Source organism: Antechinus flavipes, chromosome 3 (assembly GCF_016432865.1).
Source record: "Antechinus flavipes isolate AdamAnt ecotype Samford, QLD, Australia chromosome 3, AdamAnt_v2, whole genome shotgun sequence".
NCBI classification, from domain to species: domain Eukaryota; kingdom Metazoa; phylum Chordata; class Mammalia; order Dasyuromorphia; family Dasyuridae; genus Antechinus; species Antechinus flavipes.
In genome coordinates, this window is record NC_067400.1 from 507,588,572 (window position 1) to 507,597,561 (window position 8,990).

Below are 8,990 nucleotides of genomic sequence, written 5' to 3' on the forward strand. Positions count from 1 at the left end.
TTCTTTCCCTCTGCTGTTTACTTGAAGAAAGAGAAGTTCTAAGGATATTTTATTTTAACTAATGTCTTTATTCTACTAGGTTTAAAAACATTTTCAGATTTCAGTTTTATCATTTAGGATTCCATGTGTAGTATATCACTTGATATAAATAAATAAATGTGATCTTCAAATAATCTGAAAGTCAAAATCATTACGAAACAGTCCCAAAGTATACAAAATAAATTACAAGAAAAATCCAAAAATTACTATTTGAGATAAACCACAAAATTGCCATATTGTTACCTAAAATGGTAAGCAGGTACATTTACATTTTCAGTTTTAATGAACTGCTTTGGTTTTTGAATAGAAAATCAGCTTGGAAGCATCGAGGTATCACAGCAGATAAAAGATTGTCCCTGGAGTCAGGATGATTTGAGTTAAAATATGACCTCAGACACTTGACACTAACAGTGTCACCCTGGACAAGTCTCTTAATCCTGATTGTCTTGCAACACACATAGAATCAATTTGATCAGATTAAACAGTTAGTATAATCATTTGTTAATCCACTTGTATTTCTTATAATGTCTTTCTTGGTGAATATAATGAGCCATCATATATAAGACATAAATTCCCAAAGGAAAAATATATCCTTTTTAAAAAATCTGACTACACTAAAACTTAAAGGATTAGTTTTCCTGAGATTCACAAAGTTATAACTTCATTACATAGAAATTCAGAAGTTTTCTAAGGACCATTTTTACTTTCATTTGCCAGAGTGATACTTTAAGAAAATCTGTTGCCACTCAGGATTAATAGGGCAATTGTGGTTTAAATTCTTACCAAAGGGCAATGGAGAACTATATGGTGGTTATAAATAGGCTGCAGCATATTTCCAAACAATGATTTTCACAGAGCAATTGCCATATGAAAGATATCATCCAGGAACTGTATGATCAACTGTAATGGGCTGAGGCTTGAGTTGATGCACTGAGGTCCCAAGCACATGAGGCTAAATAGTAATTGGACCATATTCTATTAATATGTAAGCTTGGAGAAAGAATGGCCCGCACCCACTCTTTGTGCAAGTCCTGAAGTGTTGTATAGGAAATGACAATTTTGGTGGGTAGAGGCAGGGGAGTGGAAAAGGAATGGGAGGAGAGACCTGTTTGCTTTTGCCATTGCGACGACTTTCTGTTTGTTTCTCTTCTTCTTTTTGCTTTTGCTGAGGCAGTTGGGGTTAAGTGACTTGCCCATGGTCACATAACCAGGAATTGTTAAGTGTCTGAGGCTGGATTTGAACTCAGGTCCTCCTGACTTCAGGGCTGGTGCTCTACCCACTGAGCCATCTCCTCCCCTTCCTCCCCTTCCTTTTCCACTCCCCTGCCTCCACCCACCAAAATCGTCATTTCCTATACAACACATCAGGACTTGCACAAGAGTGGGCGGGGGGCCATTCTTTCTCCAAGCTTACATATTAATAGAGTATGGTCCAATTACTATTTAGCCTCATGTGCTTGGGACCTCAGTGCATCAACTCAAGCCTCAGTCCTGCATACACCTCCAAACATTTTGCACACTTTTGTGCACAGTCTAAGATTTTACACACCACTGGCATATCCTTTAATCCTCAAGGACAGGCAACAGTAGAGAGGAGAAACAGAGACATTAAGATGCTGCTCCAAAAACAAAAGAAAGGGGGAGCCACAGGCAACCCTAGAGAACTACTAAATCTAGCATTTTATACTATTAACTTCTTGATTTTTGACAAAGATGCACTGGCTCTGGCAGACAGGTTTTATAACCTACCGGAAGGGCAGTGTCCAGTGCGAGCAGCTCCACTATCTTTAGATAATCGCCAGGTGATGTGGAGAGACCCAGAAAGTGTGAATGGAAGGGACCAGATAGGCTAACTCCTTGGGGGAGAGGGTTTGCTTGTATCTCTACAGGTGGAGAAGGAATCAGATGGGTGCTAATGAGTCGTATTCGCCTTGTCCATCGCAGAGAGACGGAGCAGACCCTTGAAACGAAGGAGAAGACCCAAGAAACATTGGGTGGTTCTGTTGCTGATTGTGCTCACCATTGAAAGAGTGTGGCAGTTATGGCGTTTGACTCATGGACATAGAAAATCATTGGACTTCAAAACCCTTAGAAATCATTGGATCCTCTGAGACATTAGATTGTTGTAGGACTTTAAATCCCTCAGGAATCATCGGATTCTTTGAGACATAAAACTTCAAAGTCCTCAGGAATCATTGGATTTTCTGAGAAATGATAAGACTGTTACAGGACTTCAAAATCTGCTAGAATCATTGGATTCCTTAAGACATAAAAAGACTTTTGCTGGACTTCAAAAACTTGGGGGGGATCATTGGATTTCCTGATATGTGAAGCAATGGACAATAGATTGGTTTTGGACTATCTCTTGGCAGCTGAAGAAGGTGTATGTGTGACTGCTGTTTACATACTCTCCTTCTAGGACTTCTGACAATCTTTTACAACACAATGTTGATTATATTGTTTGTTATACCGTTACTTGGGTGTATAATTCATGTTTGTTACACCACATCAAGCCTGCACTGACTGTGGGGAGAGTCATCACTAATAGCCTCTGCATTATTGCTATGTGCTTGTGTAATACCTCCCATGCTGATGGGTTTGTGCATAATAAGACTCTTCAGCCCAGAAACCTGCTAGCAACCCCCACTTCCCTTTGGTGCTTTTCATCTCCCTTCCTGAGATGTCAGGGGGGTCGTGATCACCTCCTTTTTGGTGCTTTCACCTCCTTTCCTGAGAAGTCAGGGAGGGTGTGATTACCTCCCTTTGGGGCCTCTGACCTCCTTGAGGAGTCAGGGATGGCATGATCACCTGTGTTCTAAAACAAAAGAAAGCGGGAGATGTAATGGGCTGAGGCTTGAGTTGATGCACTGAGGTCCCAAGCACATGAGGCTAAATAGTAATTGGACCATACTCTATTAATATGTAAACTTGGAAAAAGAATGGCCCGCACCCACTCTTTGTGCAAGTCCTGATGTGTTGTATAGGAAATGACGATTTTGGTGGGTGGAGGCAGGGGAGTGGAAAAATCAACAAAGGATGTGGGCCCACAGACACCCAATGTACTTGAGAATAAACCATGAGGTGGGTAATCAAATAATGCATTAGTATCCATGTAAAGATAAAAGGTCTAGAGTATCTCCTACATGTGATGCAGGAGACCTCTAAAGGGATCTTTAATACTTGTGGAGCATTTAGGGGAGTATATGAACCACAATATGACAGAAGATACGGGCAGGTCTTGAGCATTTTTGGAGGAAGGACATTGATGAGATCATAAAAAGTATTGAAGTACACTTTTGTGTATACTCTTCTAAAACAAAGAACCTACAAATAGAACTTCCACATGGTACTAACAATGGTAATGGGGAATTATGTCAATTCCCCACAACTACCATTAATAAACATTTAATAGCCTCGTATTTACTATTTTGCTAAGCACTGTGCTAGGCCTTGGAAGAGATAGTTTAAATGATAGGACAGAGACCCAGCCCCAATTAGGTGTAAGAATTCTTAAGAGTGTAGAAACATTACTCATCATAATAAAATGCATACTAAAATTAGGGTCAGGAGACCTGGATTTGGATCCTACACCAGATATGAGAGAGGATGATGCTTTACAACCCTAAAAGTTCTATATAACTTCAAATTCAGGTATAAGTTGTAACCTTTGAGATACTTTACAACGGTGATATTCTGTGTTGCATAGGAATCCAATAGGCAAAGGAGGAAGAGCATCCCATTCCATCCCTGGTAGACAGAACAGAATAAAAGCATGCAGATGTAAGAACATGTTCAGGTAACAGAATTATATAGTTTGGCTACAACATAGAGGACATATGAGCTGTTTTCAAGTACTTAAAGCTGTCTTCTGGAAGAGGAATTAGATTTGTTTTCCTTCCATCAGAGGGCAGAACTAAGAACAATGGATATAAATTTGGGGGAGCAAACTCTTGCTTAAGGGAAAACTTCCAAAAATGAAACCGTTGCCTCAGGAGGAAGTGTTTTCCTCTTCATTTGAGCTCTTCCAGCAAAAGCTAGAGGACCACTTGTCTGGTATGTTAAAGAGGATATTCTTGGTCAGATAAGGATTGGTTGAGGTGGTTTCTAAAATCCTGTTTTCCTCTGTGATCGTGTACATGGGAGTGATTAATAGGAAATGAAGCAGGAAAAGGAAACCAAGTTATGAAGGGTCTTGGATGCCAGATGTTTGAACTTTCCCTGGGATCCATTGGCAGGTTGGATTCCCCACAGATGGCTATTACATCTCCCAGGATCCTAGAAACATCCTCGTGAGTGGTTATCATCCCAAATACCAGCTCATCAAGCTCCCACTGGTATGTTCCCCTTACAGCCAGCTACTAGGTTCAGAGAGGGCATTTACTCAAAAGGCATAGCAAAAAACAGAAGTAATTACAAAGCATTTTTTCCAATATGAGACACATACACTCCCACAAATATACCCAATATCCAGGAAGATGGTGGAGCAGACATGAACTTAAAATACAGTGGTGGTGGAGGGAAAGTATACAAGTACTATATCACACACATGACAAGGACAATTCACTATTCCTCACTATCTTTTCTTTAAATAGACATCACAAAGTTAACTTATAGGCCTGTTCTTCAATGGGGTTTTTTCCTACTGGGTGAGAAGCACTACTTCAGAGGGAAGAGTATCATGATCCTTTCAATTGGAATGCTTCATGATCCTTTCAATTGGAATGCTTTAATGGTATTTTTTTCCCCTATTTACATGTCAAGAAAATTTTTAGCATTCCAGATTTTTGAATTCCAAAATTTTCTTCCACCCTCCTTCTCTCTTCTAAAGATGGTAGACAATTTAATATTATATATACATGTGCTATCATATAAAACCTATTTCCATAGGTCAGAGTTGAGGAAGAAGAAACACATCAAAAGGAAAAAAGATGAGAAAGAATGAAGTCAATGGGAAAAAAAAAAGCTTTAATCTGCATTCAGAGTCCATCAGTTCTTTATCTAGATATATAAAGTATTTTCCCTAATGAGTCCTTTGTACTTGTCTTGGATCATTGTGCTGCTGAAAAGAGCTGAAACATTCACAGGTTGATCATTATACAATGTTGCTAATACTGTGTATGTTTTCCTGCTTCTGCTCATTTTACTTTGCATCAGTTTGCACAAGTCTTTCCAGATGTTTCTGAAATCTGCCTGTTCATTTCTTATTGCCTAATAGTATTCTATTACATTCATATACCATAGCTTGTTCAGCTATTATTCAATTGATGGGGATCCCTTCAACTTCCAATGTTTTGTTACCACAAAGGTGGCTTTTAATATTTTGGCACATGTAGGCCTTTTTCCCTTTCTTATGATGTCTTTGGGATACAGACCTAATAGTGGTATTGCTTGGCCAAAGAATATGTCATTTCATTGCTCTTCCGGCATAGTTCCAAGTTACTTTCTAGAATGGGTGGAGCAGTTCACAACTCCATCAGCAATGCATTAATGTCCAGTTTTCTTACATCCTCTACAACATCGATCACTTTACTTTGTTCTAGTAGCCAATTTAATAAGTGTGAAGTGGCATCTGAGTTGTTTTAATTTGCATTTCTCTAATCAAAAGTGATTTAGTGCACTTCTTTATATGCTTGTAGACAGCTTTGACTTCATCTGAAAACTGCATGTTTATATCCTTTGATCATTATTTGAGGAATGACTTGTATTCCTATAAATTTGACTCAGTTCTCTACATATTTGAGAAATGAATTCTTTACCAAAGACACTTACTATAAAGATTTCCCAGAATTCTGCTTTTATCTCACTTGATCATAAATTCTTTCCCTCTGCATAGATCTAACAGGTAGTCTATTCCTTATTATAATTTGATGGTGTCACTGTTTATGTCTAAATTATGTACCCATTTTTATCTTATGGTATGAGATGCTGGTGATGAACTTTTTTTCTAATGGCCAACTCTCTGTAATTCTCTAAGTTGAAGAACTTCTTGAATTGTTTAAAGGTTATAGGAAAACTCCTTCACACCTTTTTTTTTTTTTTTTTTTTTTGGTAGATGAAGAAAATGGAGAAGTTAATTGACTTGCCTCTTTTCATTCAGCTATTTGCCAAACTGAATGTTGATATATAATCCACTGCTATATAATTAATATAAATAATATCTATAACTCTGGGGTATACAAGTATTAGAGTCTATCTTGAGTGCTTCTCCATAACAATAATAATCTATGTTTTTTCTAAAGCCAGTGTTCAGGCTAACAAAACATCAGATACAGGATTGATTTTATTCAACTAGACTTTGGTTTATTAGAACTGCTGGGCTGGGAAGTCCTTTATCTTCTCATACATTCCTCAATGTGGCCTAATCCTTCATCTCAAGTGCTAGCTTTCTTTTCACTTTTGCAGAACTCTTTTCTCTGTTCCCTGGGTTACATTTCCTTAGTTGCTTCCTCCCTTGAGGTCTGTATCAACATATCTATACTTAAAAAGGGTATCTCTGCTTCCTTTGCTGGGCCTCAAACTGACTTCACTTTCTGGGTGGGATGCCTTTTTCAGAATCCATGGCTAGAGTAATCTTTGGGTCAAAAAGTCAATTTTAGGGAATTCTCTTTCTACTGGTACATATTACTCAATCCTCTACTCATGGAGGAGGCAGGTTGAGTTGAAGAGAGATGGAAAAAAGATATATCTTTGGGTCAAAAAGTCAATTTTAAGGAATTCTCTTTCTACTGGTACATATTACTCAATGCTCTACTCATGGAGGAGGCAGGTTGAGTTGAAGAGAGCTGGAAAAAAGATATATCCAGACTTTTCTCCCTTCCAGCTTTAAGAGAAAAGATACTAGTCAATTCCAATCTTTTATCACTAGCATAGAGAAGGGGGAAAACACTTCTAATCCTTTTGAGGCTTCTCACAAACAGCTGCTCCATAGACTTGATTACCTCTTACTCTGTAACAGCTAGATGGCTTATATATAGGCCCCAAAGACATGACTGATTCAACCTGTAATCCTCTTGCTGATTAAGAAAGTTTTAATTGCATTTGGGTGGTAGGAAAACTTTTAACACCCCTTTATATCTATAAAATGATCATCACTATTGTTCCTTCAGGCTCCATAGCCTATGATTCTCCTATGATAATTAACAAGCCAAACCTAGCATGACACAGAATGGAATCAATTGTACAGTGGTAGAAATCCTTTGGGTTACATAATAGTAACCTTAAGCAGGCAGGTGGAGTTACTGATCTAAAATAAGGGCTCACTATGTGCTGTGAAATTTTAGCAAGAGAATTCACATTCTCTCTCTGTTGAGGTCTAGATTTGGGGTACCTAAATGAGATTAGGGTTGAGGTCTAGTGGCAGGTTCGGGATACAGAGCGCCAAATGGAGCTCCCCTGCAATCCTCCTGGATTCAGCGCAAGGATATGGCAGTAAATGGGGGCTAGTAGCAGCCCGAGTCCCCAATAAAAGCATCAGCGGGAGAGCTAGATTGATAAAAGAGGTTTATTATTGAGTTTGGAAGTAAGGAGATAAAGGTAGAGATAAGAAGGGACCCGGACAGAGGGTCCAGTGGACAGAGTCCTCACATGGCTAGCATGCTTGGAATCTCTGCAAAAAGGGGGTCCCAGTGTCTCTCTTTTATAATGAGAGATTTAGCTCGAGGGGTTTTTGGTGTATCCCCAAAGTTTGCTCAGATCCGGGTGGGGCTGGGACAGGTCCGGATCTTCTATTGGAATTCAAAGGGACCAGGATTTGTTTGTTAAAGGGTAATTTACATTATTAACTAGGAGGGGGTGGGAATCTAGAAAGGAATCTTTCCCACTTCATCTCCACCAGCCCCAAGTCTCAGGCCATTAACCTTGAGTTCATGCTGAATATTGCAAAACCTTGAAACTTTAATATTTGATATGAGGCAGTTTGTTATTGTGGAAGATCACTGCCTTTTGATTTGAGTTCTGTATTTTACTATTCCACCAATAATTTTGATCAAGTACTTTTCTATCTCTGGCTCTGGGTCTGATGAGTTACACTAAGCTACTTGCCTAAGTGTAGTATAAACTCAGATATGTTTAGTCCAGTTGGACTCCACGACCTTGTTTGGGATTTTTTTTTTTTTTTTAGCAAATATACTTTAGTGGTTTGTAATCATTTTACAGAGAAAGTAAGGCAAACAGGTTGAAGTGACTTGCCCAGGATCCCACAACTAATGTCTGAGCCTGCATTTTAACTTAGACTTTTCTATCTCCTGTGTCATTGAGCTGTCCTGGTATAAAGTGTTATTAAATTCCTGATTCTGCTCTCCATTCCCTGTGTAGCTTGGATAACAAGGTTCTCTGAGCCTCAGTTTTTTCATCTGTAAAATGGACAAGACAATTTTAAGATTTCTTTCATTTCTAAATGTAAACGCTAAGTAAAGTTCAAACAAGGTGCTTTTAAACTTTCCTAGGAATGCCCAGTATACAACCCGCCCACTTAAGGTTTCCGTCCCGCTGGTACCGCAACAGAAAGGTGACAGATTGGAGCTGTATGAATCAAATTCAAATCCAAACTGTATCCCAAGGCCACCAGAAAAGTGGAAGTAAGGGTAGAGTAAGCCTAGGGGGGTCAGCCCTTCCCATCTTCCTTCCCAGGTTCCCCTTCTCCCTCTCCTTCCGTTCCCTTCCCCCCTCCCTCAATTCTTCCCTCTCTGGCCCCCCTCATTCGCCCTCTTTTCCCCTCCCTCTCTCCTCTTTCCCGTCCCAGTTCCGGGGCCTCTTCATTGCTCGCTTCTCACTCACGCGGGGCGTGCCCCGCCCCACACTCGTCCTCTCTCCAACCCGAGCAAGAGGAATTAGGCGGGGCGAGTTGGAAGGGAATCCCGGGTGGGGCGGGACTTCCCTCGCTCTTTTACGACAGTGTGCGACCGTACTTCACGGCGCGGCTGACGGCTGTGCCGCACCGTGGTCGGGGAGGT